At 43.5% G+C, this 17,292-nt stretch overlaps 1 protein-coding gene across 1 annotated transcript in view; it reads right to left on the reverse strand.

The window, feature by feature from the left end:
• HMCN1 (hemicentin 1) overlaps positions 1-17,292 on the reverse strand; it is a 195,371-nt gene that overhangs the window by 169,073 nt on the left and 9,006 nt on the right. The window lies entirely within an intron of this gene.

Here is a 17,292-nt window from a genome sequence, read left to right on the forward strand (position 1 = left end):
TAACGTCCTTTCATAGTTTTTACTACTAAATGCACCGGCCCTTCAAAAAAAAACCACACCCAAAAGGGCCTGAACTACATGTACCAACAGCCGTCATTGTAATGATGGGTGCCCAAAACTGACGTCATATTGAGAAAACAAGAACAGACAGAAAAAAAAACGTCCACAACCACCAATACTGCTATATGGCTGATGCCTCCCGATTAAGACACCAGAGGCAAGATGCTCATCTTGCCTCATGGCTACAGAGATAATACCATATAGATCAGAAACAAAAGCATTTCTGCCATATGTGAACATACCCCAAGTCTCACAATGATTCTGTATCAGCAACTTTATAATTTTCTTTCCACTTGGAATGATGGCGTGTATGATGGTTACATAGGGGGAGATTTATCAAACATGGTGTAAAGTGAAACTGTCTCAGTTGCCTCTAGCAACCAATCAGATTCCACCTTTCACTTTCCAAAGAGTCTGTGAGGAATGAGAGGTGGAATCTGATTGGTTGCTAGGGGCAACTGAGCCAGTTTCACTTTACACCATGTTTGATAAATCTCCCCCATAGTGCGTATGGCTGAATGAGGTTTATATAATGTTCACTTCCTACTTGATGATATGTAGAGATGAGCGAACCTGGAGCATGCTCGAGTCGATCCAAACCCGAACTTTCGGCATTTGATTAGCGGTGGCTGCTGAAGTTGGATAAAGCCCTAAGGCTATGTGGAAAGCATGAATATAGTCATTGGCTGTATCCATGTTTTCCAGACAACCTTAGAGCTTTATCCAAGTTCTGCAGCCACCGCTAATCAAATGCCGAACGTTCGGGTTCGGATCAACTCGAACCCGAACCCGGTTCGCTCATCTCTAATGATATTTCATTGTATATTATAAAACTTTACACACCACTGTGTTGTATACGCTAGATGATCACAATAATTGCCAAAATAAATGACTCTACAACCCCCCATTGTTTCCTAGGAATGAAGAATAACACTGCCAAACTGTTTCCAAATCTGCTCACATTTTGCTGTGTTTTTTTTTTTAATTAAAGAAAAACAGTCTCATATTCCTAGGCTCCAGAAACTGTAAACACGTTAGTGAAATCACATACAGGAAACATAAGAGAAATTTGTGGACACAAAATATTTGTAGAACTAAGCGAAAACCTCATAAACTAAAATGTTCCCCATTTTTCATGGTGTAATATCCAGAGCAAAGAATGCAAATGGCGGATGGTGATGTGTACCGTAAGTATCAAATCAAATGCTTGACACTCAACTGAGCATCTTGGAAGGGATGTACAAAAATTAGAATGAAAAAATTCAATCCGTTACTGCAAGACACATTAGAACTCTGGTGGTATGCCGGCAATGACAGTATATCTCCGGAGTTCTAGTGTGTCTTGCAGTAACGGATTGCTTTTTTCAAAAATTTAGTATATTTTGGTTACACGTCCCCTAAAGGTGAACCAAGCATCCTCTGCTCTTGAGCATGTGACTCCTGGTTACATGCTCCAGTCTCCCATTGATTTCAAGGGGGTTCATTAGTCGAGTTGAGCACTGGAGCATTGAAAAAATTTTGCCAAGTGTATAAAAAAAATTACAACAAAATTTGCTTCTTTATGAATGTTCATTTAAGGGTGCTTTTGCTTGAATTACCCCTAGCAGGAAGTTTTGCAAGACAATGTACAATCTTCTGATGTACCATGGTTCAAATAAAGAATGGTGGCACGCCAGTCTATTCATTTTTAAGCGTTGTATCTGATGGTACATTCACTTTAAGTTCTGTCCTCTAAATGATGTCACTGCCTTGGACCAACCCCTACAGCCTGCACCATGATTCTTCTATCATATACACCTGTGCATGTATACTTTCATTGGGACATTTAGTTGTGAATGAGGTATATGTACATCATTCTGCCTTATGCTCAACAATGCCACAGGCAGAGGAGCAGGCAGTGATTGAATACAGGAGCTGCAATCTTCTGCAGCAGCTCTGGATGAAGCGCACTTTGGGAGGGGGATAGGCAGGGTGAGAGGGCTGTCAGGAAAAGCTGAGGGAATGGGACGCATTCTGGGGATTGTAGTACTAAGCAACTGATCAACCAGGAATTATCAAGAGGACATGGTAGGGGAGAACACTAAATAAATGGAGTCTTGGTGGTTTCAGAATTGGGGCAGACAGGTAAACAATGTCATATGCATCTGCAACATTATTTTTTTCACGTGATGTCGGAGTACCCCTTTAATAAAACAAGATAATATTTCTAGCTATTATTATTATTATTATTATTATTACTATTAGCCTCTGTAGAAATTATGTTAACTGTGTAAAATAGCCCATTTGGCTATTGGCTTCCTGATCACCACTGGAGGACACCAACAGGCAGGAGAGGTCGGGGGCCCCCATGATCGTGACCCCCATATGTCAGACATGTAGGGCATGTCCTGTAGATAAACGACCGCAGATGGGAATACTGCATCAATAGTTATAATGGGAAAGTCTCACTACATGCAGTGCGTGTAGCCCGGATCTGATGGGATCAACTTGTCGAAGCACCAGGAATATAGTCAAAGACGTAAATAATCGGCTATTTGGTGCAATCCCCCTATATACCATTTATGACGTCCCCTATATACCATTTATAACGTCCCCTATATACCATTTATGATGTCCCCTATGTACTATTTAGAATGTCTCCTATATACCATTTATGACGTCCCCTATATACCATTTATAACGTCCCCTATATACCATTTATAACGTCCCCTATGTACTATTTATAATGTCCCCTATATACCATTTATGACGTCCCCTATATACCATTTATAACGTCCCCTATGTACTATTTATAATGTCCCCTATATACCATTTATGACGTCCCCTATATACCATTTATAACGTCCCCTATGTACTATTTATAATGTCCCCTATATACCATTTATGACGTCCCCTATATACCATTTATAACGTCCCCTATATACCATAACGTCCCCTATATACCATTTATGACGTCCCCTATGTACTATTTATAATGTCCCCTATATACCATTTATAATGTCCCCTATATACCATTTATAATGTCCCCTATATACCATTTATAATGTCCCCCATATACCATTTATAACGTCCCCTATATACCATTTATAACGTCCCCTATATACCATTTATAATGTCCCCTATATACCATTTATAACGTCCCCTATATACCATTTAAAACGTCCCCTATGTACTTTTTATAATGTCCCCTATATACCATTTATAATGTCCCCTATATACCATTTATAATGTCCCCTATATAACATTTAAAACGTCCCCTATATACCATTTATGACGTCCCCTATGTACTATTTATAACGTCCCCTATATACCATTTATGACGTCCCCTATGTACTATTTATAACGTCCCCTATATACCATTTATAACGTCCCCTATATACCATTTATGATGTCCCCTATGTACTATTTATAACGTCCCCTATATACCATTTATGACGTCCCCTATGTACTATTTATAACGTCCCCTATATACCATTTATGATGTCCCCTATGTACTATTTATAATGTCCCCTATATACCATTTATAATGTCCCCTATATACCATTTATAACGTCCCCTATATACCATTAAAAACGTCCCCTATGTACTTTTTATAATGTCCCCTATATACCATTTATAACGGCCCCTAAATACCATTTATGACGTCCCCTATGTACTATTTATAACGTCCCCATATACCATTTATAACGTCCCCTATGTACTATTTATGACGTCCCCTATATACCATTTATAACGTCCCCTATATACCATTTATGATGTCCCCTATATACCATTTATAACGTCCCCTATATACCATTTATGACGTCCCCTATATACCATTTATAACGTCCCCTATATACCATTTATGATGTCCCCTATGTACTATTTATAATGTCCCCTATATACCATTTATAATGTCCCCTATATACCATTTATAACGTCCCCTATACACTGCTACCTGGTCATTCTCCCTATGTTGTGCCTTAGAGGAATGGGATAGATTTAGTCGGCTAACATTCCAACCTGGTAATTATTCCAAGCTGCCGAATAGTGATTTAGCAATTCATGGCCTGGGGTGTTGTCTGATGTGCCCTTTCCTATTCAGTTCAATGGCTGTACATCACTGATTTAATGACTTGACCTCAGCCTCCTGTCTTGGAAGCTGTGGGCCAAGTACATTCTTACCCAGCTGATGCTGCATGGTTGGACTTGTCACAGCTCCATTGGATATGAGCTACTCAGACTCCTCTACAGCTCAGCAGCTATCCACAAGGTGAGTCTCATTGCTGTTAGTCCAGCACACAGTGTCAGTACAGTAGCGCCAAGATTTAACCGGATTCATCGTGAATGATGATGATGCAGTCCGGTCCATAGCACATTGTGCGTGCACGGACCATAAATACACAACGCGTGAGCACCCCCTGGTGTAGATACTGTCTCTGATAATCCCATAGAGACTGAATGGAGTGATAACATGCACCCTCACAGATCACACCCCCAGCAATCTGACTGACTGGAAAACTACAGGAAAAAATGGAAAGTGAGTGTAAGATCTCAGCGATCAGCGATCAGCAATCAGGACATGTTCAGTTCCCTTATTCTCTTATTTCTCAATGGAAGTCTAGGGGGAGATTTATCAAACATGGTGTAAAGTGAAACTGGCTCAGTTGCCCCTATCAACCAATCAGATTCCACTTATCATCCTTCACAGACTGACAGTTCCTGACATGGACAGAGGTGGCAGCAGAGAGCACTGTGTCAGACTAGAAAGAATACACCACTTCCTGCAGGACATACAGCAGCTGATAAGTACTGGAAGACTGGAGATTTTTAAATAGAAGTTATTTACAAATCTTTATAACTTTCTGACACCAGTTCATTTCAAAGAAAACATTTTCACAGGAGTACCCCTTTAAGGAGCCTCAGGCTGGATTCACACTTGGCATATCTACAAAAAAAAAAAAAAAACACCATACTTCCTCCGTGCCATGTTTTTGATGTTAGTTGGGAGTCAATAAAAAAAATAGGAAACATCATACACACATGGTATTTTTTTCCATAGCGCTCATCACTCATATACACATTAGTGACAGTTAATTAAAAGGGTTTATCCAGTGCTACAAAAACATGGCCACTTTCTTCCAGAGACTGCTCCACTGTTGTCTCCAGCTTGGGCGGGGTTTTGCTACTCCATTGTTGTTTGCTGTTCCATTGAAGTGAATGGAGCTTAATTGCAAACCGCACCTGAACTGGAGACAAGAGTCGTGTTGTCTCTGAAAGAAAGTGGCCATGTTTTTGTAGCGCTGGATAACCCCTTTAAGCTCCATTCACTTGAATGGAAATGAGTTACAAAACCCCACCCATACTAAAGACAAGAGTGGTGCTGTCTCTGGAAGAAAGTGGCCATTTTTCTGTAGCGCTGGATAACCCCTTTAAAATTGCAGCAAGCTCAGTATATGGCAGTTTTTATGCAGTTTTTTTCCTCCCTCAATTCTTCAAAAGATATCCGTGAGTCCCATAATGAAAAAAAAATCACATGATGCAAAGGAATAAATGCTAACTAAAAACGTATACACACTTCTTAAAAAAAAAAAAATCCTAAAAAACTGCTGGTAAAAAACTGCCGGTATCAATTATTTGAGTGGACCCTCTAATTTTTATCCGGAGCGAGATACTCCGGCTTCTCTGCCATAGTAAATATTTTAATTTTTTTTTAAATAGAAAAAAGTCTCCAGATTATTTTTTTAAACTTAAAAGACCAAGTCCCAAGAGCGCAATGGAATGAAGGGTTATAAAAGTAATAGTTTTCTATGAGCCAAGGAAATCTATTATTCAGTGAGGGGATTATCTCCGCTTCAACCTCGATACATGATAGCACATGTTTCCGCTAACATGGCTTCTATCACTGCCCCTGTGACAGTCTATTGAAAATCATAAGTAAGGTATATAGTCAGGATAAGTTTTAAAGTTCCCAATTCCACCAGTGTGTAACCAATTCTTCCATCTTTATTACTTCTCCAAGAATAAAAGCCCCTGAGATATACAGGAGTCAGTGCAGTGTGACGACTCCTGGTGATCTTATTCATGGTCATACTACCATTACACCGTGTGCTCCATATAAAGGGTAAAGATCATTTGTAGTGTAGTGATGTGTGAAGCATATAACAATACCTGCAGAGTGTTTGCAGTCCATACTTTCTTACATTCTACGTCTGCGTCCAGCTATCATCTGAAGGTCATGGGGTCAATGAGGTCAGTGGTGTGTAACAGACAGTATCATTTATACACACGCCATGGAACATGCCTCCTCTACAAATCTGCCACCAAAGCTATAAACTCATTTGGCTTCATGGCAGAAAGGGCCCCGGTTGAGAGGACTTCCCTAACTGTTCAGGTTCAGCAATGCTCTCCAAACCTGAATTTGACTCCTGGCGGCTGGAGACGTTGGATGCCAATCTAGGGAACTGTAATAAATAATGTTAAATCAGCAGGAGAGGTGATATACAGTACTTCATCTTTGCAATTTACTTCATCCTCCCCCCCCGTTTTCTATATAAAATAGAAGGGTATATAATCGGCCACTAGGTGTCTCACTTACTGCACACTGCAGTCCAGGTTCCGTTACTAAGGCCATTTGGTCTTTATCAACAGCCAAAAAAAAAAACAAAAACTAAATGCAGGTAGTTGTCCCTCTGCTCTGCACAGACCGGCTCAATAAGGATGAATGCTGATTGGCCGGCAGCCATACACACCTATGAACACGCCCCTGTGCACTGCTGCAGCTGAGTAATCTAACTGTTCTAAGGGCCTATTCACCAAAATTAAACTGAAGACTGACAGAAGACATAAGGCAAGCATTAACAATATATTTGCTGTTTTTTATATGCCATTCCTTTTTCTTTTTTATCAAATTCTCTATACCCTCTACAGGTTCTTCTGGCGTCATGTAAGTTATTACCAGGAGTCATGATTAGAGATGAGCGAACCTGGAGCATGCTCGAGTTGATCCGAACCCAAACTTTCGGCATTTGATTAGCGGTGGCTGCTGAAGTTGGATAAAGCCCTAAGGCTATGTGGAAAACATGGATATAGTCATTGGCTGTATCCATGTTTTCCAGACAACCTTAGTGCTTTATCCAAGTTCAGCAGCCGCCGCTAATCAAATGCCGAACGTTCGGGTTCGGATCGACTCGAACCCGAATCCGGTTCGCTCATCTCTAGTCATGATTTATGCACGTGGGGGAGATTTATCAAAGGGGTGTAAAGTAAAATTGGCCCAGTTGCCCCTAGCAACCAATCAGATTCCACCTTTTATTTTCCAAGGAATCTGTGAAGAATGAAAAGTGGAATCTGATTGGTTGCTAGGGGCAACTGAGCCAGCTCTACTTTACACCCCTTTGATAAATCTCCCCCCATAGTCCTGTGCCCTTCCATTCATAACACAATCAGTGTTGCTCCACTGGGTGATCTCTAGTGTCTTTGGGACGACTGGTTGTGTTCCAGTTCTAGCACCACTCTCTCCTCATGCATAGTCAACATAGGACTACTTAAAGGGGTACTCCAGCAGGGGGGGCACTTTTTTGCTGGGACCGGGGAGGAGGTGGCCGAGGGAAAAGACGTCCACTCACCTACCCGCTTCCAGCGGCAGGTCCCGCATAGCAACGCTTTAGTTCCCGGCCGCTTTCGGGTGTTTGACGCGGGCCCGAGACGATATGTCTCGTCTCAGGTCCGCTTAGCCACTCATTGACAGAGGCGGATCTGAGGGGACTTGAAACTGATCCCGCCTCCTTCACTGAGTGGCTGAGCGGACTTGAGACGCCACGTCTCGGGCCCGCGTCAGACACCCGGAAGTGGCCGGGCACCGGAGCGCCGCGATGCGGGACCCACCGTTGGTCCCAGCAAAATAGTGCCCCCCCGCTGGAGTACCCCTTTATTGTGCAGCTTGGAGGAGGGCTACTATAATGGTAACATGTGATTTTAGGTGCTGTGATGAGTACTATAGAGTGGTAGCTTGGGGGAGGGTTATAATAGTTACATATGGCTCCTAGGGGGCGGGATATGACATACAGGGCAGCACAGGGTTACATATGTTAGAGTCCCATTGGAAAGCACTGCATCCCACCCACACTCCAGTAATAGAAGGTAGAAAATGTCTTACTGATATGGTCAAGAAAATTATGTAAAACAATGTATATTTTTTTATTGCTTACTAGTACTAGATATAGTATATGCCTGTAGTGTGCAAACTACGAGGGTTTATGTGATAACCATATAACGCTTGTCTATGATGGCGAACACTGCTGCTGCTACTCTGTACACTGTAACAAGCAGTGTCGGACTGGGGTACCTTGGGCCCACCAGGGAATATTTTATTCTAGGGGCCGACCCTACATACACCAGATATACCCAGCGCCAAAACTTTCACATTACTATAGCGACTTTGCACAGTGCTGTGTATGTGACCGCTCGCTCGCTCACTGTTACTAACTGGTCAGACACTCTATGCCAGGGATGGGGAACCTTCGGCCTTTCAGCTGTTGCAAAACTACAATTCCCATCATGCCTGGACAGCCGAAGGCTGTCCAGTCATGATGGGAGTTGTAGTTTTGCAACAGCTGGAAGGCCGAAGGTTCCCCATCCCTGTTCTAGTGTATAGGAGCTGTCCAGGCATGATGGGAGTAGTAGTTTTGCAACTGCTGGAGGGTCGAAGGTTCCCCATCCCTGCTCTATGCAAACAGCACAGCCGTCCACTTCAGTTTTTTGAAAGGTGAAGTCCCATAAAAACTAACTGGGGGATTATATGTCATCCTGAAGCTGCTAAACAGGGATGCAGACCTCCTGCTTAGGGGCCCACCAATGGGTAGGGCCCACCGGGGGATTTCCCTGCTCCCCTGTGGGCCAGTCCGAGCCTGGTGACAAGTATTCTAGCACAGTCAGGAGTTCATCTCTCTCTCCATCCGTGTCTCTTTCACATGAATGGCAGCTGAGATTCTGAGCATGTAGGGCAGACGCACACAGTGACCTATTTAGGGCTCCGTCTGCACAATGACAGTGAGTTCTGGGAACACTCAATAGCTAATGCAACTTGTATCAGTATATAGGGGGGTATATAAGGGTAATAGGGGGTAACCAGTGGTTTATAACAAATACAACTTGTATCAGTACATAGGGGGTATATAAGGGTAATAGGAGGGGTTTACAGCAAATGCAACATGTATCAGTATGTAAGGGTGATGGGGTAACCAGTGGCTTATGACAAAAACCTATTACAACAAATGATCCTTATCGTATTGGGGGCATTGTACCTGCCTACAAGGAGGGCATACCTGGCTACAAGGGGCATATCTGACTACAATGGGTACATGTGGCATATCTGACTACAGGGGGCATATCTGATTATAGGGGGTATATCTGATTATAGAGGGTATATCTGACTACAGGGGGAATATCTGATTATAGGGGGCATATCTGATTATAGGGGGTATATCTGATTATAAGGGGCATATCTGATTATAGGGAGTATATCTGATTATAGTAGGTTTATCTGATTATAGAGAGTATATCTGATCATAGGGGGTATATCTGATTATAGAGAGTATATCTGATTATAGAGGGTATATCTGATTTATAGGGGGTATATCTGATTATATGGGATATATCTGATTGTAGAGGGTATATCTGATTATAGAGGGTATATCTAATTATAAGGGGCATATCTGATTATAGGGAGTATATCTGATTATAGTAGGTTTATCTGATTATAGAGATGCGGTTCAGGGAAGAAAAAGAGCGCTGCACCTCACACCTATGGCTGATACTAGTGCCGCTTGGCTAAATAAAAAACACATCAGAATTTTGTGTATGAATTGATCAAGCCATACTGCCCCATGTACCTCGTGCCGGTATCTGATACACATGGGTCCCTACACTAAGTCCACACCGTGCCAGTCAGTGGCCACCAACCCCGCAGGCGTGCACAGCCAGGGAACGGGGGCCATGGGACGGCCCTGCGACCCCCATGCCACAGGACCAGACCCAAAAACACCACACCAGAACCCGGCCAGCACCACCGGCGGAGAAGGTCGCCCCCAAGCTGCACAAGTCTGGATAAGGTATTACACTCACCATAGCTGCAGCAAACAGAATGGGAAAAAACAGGAGGGATTAAAACCATGTGCACTCAGGTGTCTCCTGCCAATTGCGGTCATGTGGGTCTCACCAGGAGGAGTGCAAAACACGGAGAAAAGAGAGATTATAGAGAGATATATAGATTATATTATATATCTGATTATAGAGAGTATATCTGATCATAGAGGGTATATCTGATTATAGAGGGTATATCTGATTATAGAGGGTATATCTGATCATAGGGGGTATATCTGATTATAGAGGGTATATCTGATTATAGGGGGTATATCTGATTATAGGGGGTATATCTGATTATAGAGGGTATATCTGATTATAGGGGGTATATCTGATTATAGAGGGTATATCTGATTATAGAGGGTATATCTGATTATAGGGGGTATATCTGATCATAGGGGGTATATCTGATTATAGGGGGTATATCTGATTATATGGGGTATATCTGATCATAGGGGGTATATCTGATTATAGGGGGTATATCTGATTATATGGGGTATATCTGATTATAGGGGGAATATCTGATTATAGGGGGTGTATCTGGCTGCATAGGGCATATCTTACTACATGGCTAGGCCAGAATTCTAGCCCCTGCCCTTTACCTCATAGCCTTATGGTTGCACCTGCCACCCTGTTGCTAGAACTACAGAGCAACTACAGCAAACTATAGTAAGATGAATACACACAGATACATTGCATAACTACAGCGTCTCCTGCAACAAAGCACAAGTGAAACCAGTAACAATTCCTCTTGTAACCAGGTATGCCCCATGCAGCCAGATATACCCAATATGCCCCATGCAGCCAGATATACCCAATATGCCCCCTGTAGCCAGGTATACCCCATGCACATGCAGCCAGATATACCCAATATGCCCCATGCAGCCAGATATACCCAATATGCCCCCTGTAGCCAGGTATACCCCATGCAGCCAGATATACCCAATATGCCCCATGCAGCCAGATATACCCAATATGCCCCCTGTAGCCAGGTATGCCCCATGCAGCCAGATATGCCCAATATGCCCCATGCAGCCAGACAGGGCCGGCGTCAGCACCCGGCATACTCGGGCAAGTGCCGGGGCCCACAGTGCCTCAAGGGGCCCCCCGGCATTTGCCGATGCCATTTCTTCCCCTCTGCCTCCCCTCTCACTGCGCACACACACACTGACGATGCCTGACACACATTGCACTGTGTGCAGGTGGTGCTGAGCTGTGAGCGCAGGCATCATTACAGGAGGCTGTGGAGGGAGGGGGGATGAGCCGGGCGCAGGGATGACCGGGGCGCTGGTGCCACTGAAGTGATATTGTGGCAGCTTTCTCCTCCATCCACTCCTTCAGGTCGGGCCAACATAGAGGGGGGCGGGGCTCACTGCAAACAGCAAGTAAGGGCCCAGCTGCCTGTGCTGTGCTTCTATGCCCCCTTCTCCGCCTGTATTCCTGTGTCTCCTGCCCCCTCCTCCAGCTGTATTCCTGTGTCTCCTGCCCCCTCCTCCAGCTGTATTCCTGTGTCTCCTGCCCCCTCCTCCAGCTGTATTCCTGTGTCTCCTGCCCCCTCCTCCAGCTGTATTCCTGTGTATCATGACCCCTCCACAGCGGCCCAGGGCAGAGGGAGATGTGACAGGTGACTGGACTGCTGCCTGACAGATCCACACAGAGGTGAGTGTATAGTGTGACTGGGTATAGATGCATATGTGTGTAAGTCTATATGCAGGTGTTGTGTGTATGTGTGTGTGTGTGTGTCTGTGTGTGTGCGTGTGTATCTGTCTATGTGTGCTGGGAGTAGGGAGGTATGTTTTAGGGTCATCTGTGGCATATCTGCTGCAGTGGATTTATTGCAGATTTTCCCCTTTACTTTCCATGGGGTGTCACAATATGCAATAAATCCACTGTGTTATATTGCAATTTTTTCTGTTAAAATGTTTTTCAGGACTCCGTAGGGCAGCATCCAACTTCTGCACCTGCATATCTATCTCTCCATTTAGTGTAAGTGATCAGCATTGTATTATAATAAGTATATAATACACTGCTGTATACCTACACAGAATGGAGAGATATATACTAATTATCCTCCTGTATGAGTGTGTATATATCTCTCCATTCTGTGTAGGTATACAACAATGTATTATATAGTTATTATCCTCCTGTATGAGTGTGTATATATGTATATAATACACTGCTGTATACCTACACAGAATGGAGATATATACACACTCATACAGGAGGATAATAAGTATATAATACACTGCTGTATACCTACACAGAATGGAGATATATACACACTCATACAGGAGGATAATAAGTATATAATACACTGCTTTATACCTACACAGAATGGAGAGATAGAGACCCTCATGTGATGCCGCCACATGATTTGCTATACAAAGGGGACCGCTGAGGCTCTGTCGCCCAAGGGCCTACCAAAAACTGGAGCCGGCCCTGCAGCCAGATATACCCAATATGCCCCCTGTAGCCAGGTATACCCCATGCAGCCAGATATACCCAATATGCCCCCTGTAGCCAGGTATACCCCATGCAGCCAGATATACCCAATATGCCCCCTGTAGCCAGGTATACCCAATATGCCCCATGCAGCCAGGTATGCCCTTCATGTAGTATGATATGCAGCCAGGTATGACCCCTGCAGCCAGGTATACCCTCCCGTATGGATGAGTATGCCCCCCTGCAGCCACTTATGCTTCTTGCCATTTTCGCAAAAGCATAAAACCAGGAAATATTTCAGAAAGAGTGATTTACTGAAAGAGTAGTAGATGCTTGGAACAAACTTCCAGCTGATGATGTGGTTGGTAAATCTAGAGTGACTGAATGTAAACCTGCCTGAGATATACATATATCTATCCTAAGATAATAAGAAAGAAAAGTATATACGGGCAGACTCGAATGAAAGTATATAGCCAGGGTGGATTAACTACTTTTTCAAATGAATGGAGATAAAAACTCTGAGTTTTATTAGAATTGTTCCATAATGTTTTATATTCATCAGTGACATCCATGTGAGTGGGGCCTGCAAGTGAGACTGCTGCCACCTCTGTCCATGTCAGGAATTATCCATAAGACAAGAAGTTTGCTATAAGGGATTTTTTTTACTGCTCTGGACAGTTCCTGACATGGACAGAGGTGGCAGCAGAGAGCACTGTGTCAGACTGGAAAGAATACACCACTTCCTGCATGACATACAGCAGCTGATAAGTACCGGAAGGCTTAAGATTTTTTTTTTTTATTTGAAGTTATTTATAAATTTGTATAACTTCCTGATATTGGACTGTGTACATAGACTTCCTAGCTTTGGCCTAATTGGCACCACTGCATGGCCGCTGTGTCCGGCAATTTGAGTCTTGTTTATGACTGCATTGTCACTGTTCTTAAAATGATAAAAAATGTAATCAAAAACTATTGAAGCGAAATCTATCTAACTTCCTAGCACCGGTTAATGTGAAAATACTTTTCTCCGGAGTACCCCTTTTACCCTATAAAGACGCTGTAGCATGATGTAAAGTGGACCGTGTACATGAGGCAGCCTAGAAATTTTAATTCGGTTCAGGGAAGAAACAGAGTGCTGCACCTCACACCTATGGCTGATACTAGTGCCCCTAGGCTAAATAAAAAACACATCAGAATTTTGTGTATGAATTGATCAAGCCATACTGCCCCATGTACCTCGTGCCGGTATCTGATACACATGGGTCCCTACACTAAGTCCACACCGTGCCAGTCAGTGGCCACCAACCCCGCAGGCGTGCACAGTCAGGGAACGGGGGCCATGGGACGGCCCTGCGACCCCCATGCCACAGGACCAGACCCAAAAACACCACACCAGAACCCGGCCAGCACCGCCGGCGGAGAAGGTCGCCTAAGACCGGCCGTCCCGTGACGGTCTCTTAAGTAGTGTGAACATAGCCTAATTTAAAGGGGGAAAATATTTTTAAATAAATGGATACTTGTCTTTCAGTACTTATCAGCTGCTATATGTCCTGCAGGAAAGTGTATGCTTTCCAGTCTGACGTGTTCTCTGCTGCCAGCTCTGTCCATGTCAAGAACTGTCCAGTAGGGGACGTGCTACTGCTTTGGACAGTGCTGACTTGGACAAAGGTGGCAGCAGAGAGCACTGGAAAGAATAGACCACTTCCTGCAGGACATACAGCAGCTGATAAGTACGGGAAGGTTTACGTTTTTTAATTAGACGTAATTTACAAATCTGTATAACTTTCTGGCACCGTTGGCTTTGAAAACATTTTCTTTTCCTTTGGAGTTCCCCTTTAAATGCGTCACATTTTTAAAGTGATCAACGCAATAAGTTCAAGTCATTTTACTCACTTTTTTTTTTTTACAACTGTGTGTTTAGTGAAATAAAGCTTTCAGCTGTAGAGCGAGACATACCATAGCTGCCTGGTGGACACATGGCTATGAGTCACCCCCCCTCCTTGGGTAGAACGGCCAGGAATGCTAATAAGAAAACTTTGAACTTAACCTTAGGGGTAGATAGGAGCAGCACATCTGATGCTGTGAGGAGACGTTGTTTTCAGACAGATATTGTGGAAGCGGTCTCATTGTGGGAATGGGAACACAGACACAATTCTTCACATATTCTAGCCTTGATAATCTTCCGCTTCAGCCAAAAGTCTGGCATCAATTATATTTTTAGATCATTGTTTATATTTTTTTTGTGAAAATATAAATATTTTGGGATCGGAGCTAATTCTTCCCTCATGGCGGGTACAAAAATTTTTATTTATTTTTTTAAAAAGGGTCAATAACTGTTAAGTTAATAAACAGACGTATTAAGGATTTTTTTTTTTCTCTCGGATTAATATACTTATCCACAGAGGTGCAGCCAAAAATATTTCCCATTGTTTTTATAGCATTTGCACTTAGAATACTATTACTACAAGCGCTACCAAGAGTAGCATATAATAGCCGGCCTCTGGAAACTATTCTCCCGCGGTGATTGTTCAGCCACATGTTCATTAAAGCCGGATAGCTTTTCAATATGAAGAATAATTCCATTAATTCAGAGGTGGTGGTGGAACCAAGAACTTTGTGTAATAATTCAGAGCAGGCATGGGGAACCTTCGGCGCTCCGACCTTTGCCAAACTACAAATCCCATCATGCCTGGACAGCCAAAGCTTTAGCTTTGGCTGTCCAGGCATGATGAGAATTGTAGTTTTGCAACGGCTGGAGAGCCGAAGGTTCCTCATCCCTGATTTTGAGTATGAGTACTTTACAACCTTCTGACTAGTGTTGAGCGGACTTGCCAAACTGTTTAGGTCCGGCAACGTTCTCCGAACCCCAATGCTCGGCATTTGACTCCTTCTCCTGGTGAAGTTTAATACCGCCCTAGAGAGTCCTTGAAAACATGGATATAGCCATAAATAAAGCAACTTCTCCAGCCGCTTGTAGTCAAATGTTGTGTGTTTCCATTTCGAGAACATTGCCGAACCTAAACAGTTTGGCAAGTCCACTCAACACGACTGTACTTCTGACATGTCACGGAATGATTTTATAGACAACTAGGTGATGGGAACATTGTTCACCAAAGAAAAGGGAACTGTAGTTCTTTTCCAGTGGAGTCTTCCAGTCTACCCTGGAGGCAGACAATGCAACTGCTATGGGGCCAGTGGGGGGGGCCTGAGCCCTCCAGCCCTGCCAGTATCTCTTCTGGCTGGAGGCAGCTTTGCACCTCCCGCCACAAGAGGAACCCAACCCCCCCCCCCCCCCGCCCATACCCCCCGCAGTGTCTCTGTGTTCCATTCTTTCAGCCCCCCCGGCATGTCAATGATGTCAGTTGTGCGCTATGGATCTGGAAGAACGGGACACCGCAGGACTGCGACGGGTCATGTGGGTATGGGGGAGGGGCATACAGGATTTATGGGGCCCCGTACAGTTTCTTGCTATAATCTCCAGGAGTCCTAGCTATGCCCTCTGCTCTCTTCTTAATTTTTCTCCAGCTAATGATGCAAAAATTTCTATTTTTGAGTATTTTTCTTTCAGGCTGTGCGTGGAGAACACAATGGCCGACATATGGCATACAATACCTTGGAGACAGACACATTTCACTGCTAAGAATCAAAGTATAGGAAAATAAAGATTGATAAGGCCCTTTTGTTCTAGTGTCCAGAAATCCACCAATGATATCTCCAGTAAATCATGTAATGTAATTTACGAACCCTGGAAATTTCCATTTTTGCCTTTCTTTTTTTTCCCCCCTCTTTTCTTTCGAAGAGTAATAACTCCTTTATTTTTTCGCTCGCAGGCCTCGGAGGCCTAGCAGAGACAAGTCATGGGGAGCCGATCCTGCCACTGCACTACCTGTACCTGTACAAGATCTGTACGTTTGCTCTACTTTCTGCCTACTCATGACACACTCAGTGGAGTGGTTGACCATAGTTACAAAGTTTTTGTTCATGATATTGTTTTCTATGTCCTATACCCATTCCCTTGGTTTCCCTCCCCCATTCTGCCTACCCCTTCCCACGTCCACCTCACCCCCTAACCCCCCCCCCCGTCCCTCCGCCCCTTGCCCAGCCCTCCTACCTATATCCATTATCTGAATGTACCTACTTATTGTATCTGTGGTATGAGATCTACCTTTTTATGCGCATCGTGCTATTGTACTGTCAATTGGGCTTGTTGCTTTCCTAATTCTTGAAACAAAAGAAACCGAATAAAAAGTTTTTATAAAAAAAAAAAAAAAAAACATCATGGGTCGAGACAGGGTTAATGAATAGAAAGGTAAACCCATAGAATAGCCTAAAACACAAATTTTTTTAAAGATGGAAATCTGTGAGAACCACTAAGAAATACAAAAACCATTTGTTAGGACTACGGCCAAACGTTTAGTCATCGACCGCCTTGTGTTTGGCATCTTCTGCGCATGGCACCGGGTAGATTTCCGCTTATATTCTCTCAACTATTTATTTTTATTCTGTATACATTTCCCTGAGAAACCTTGGTGTTTGAGTTGTCCCCATTTAAAGAAACAGTTCCAGACCTTGCTGGCATAACCAAAGGAACTTTCTTCTTCCTTTCTTCACACAGTGGTGGCACAACATTGATAATAGTTACAGATCTCATACAAGGCACAGAGGCTT

This window comes from Dendropsophus ebraccatus, chromosome 4, assembly GCF_027789765.1.
Source record: "Dendropsophus ebraccatus isolate aDenEbr1 chromosome 4, aDenEbr1.pat, whole genome shotgun sequence".
NCBI classification, from domain to species: Eukaryota; Metazoa; Chordata; class Amphibia; order Anura; family Hylidae; genus Dendropsophus; species Dendropsophus ebraccatus.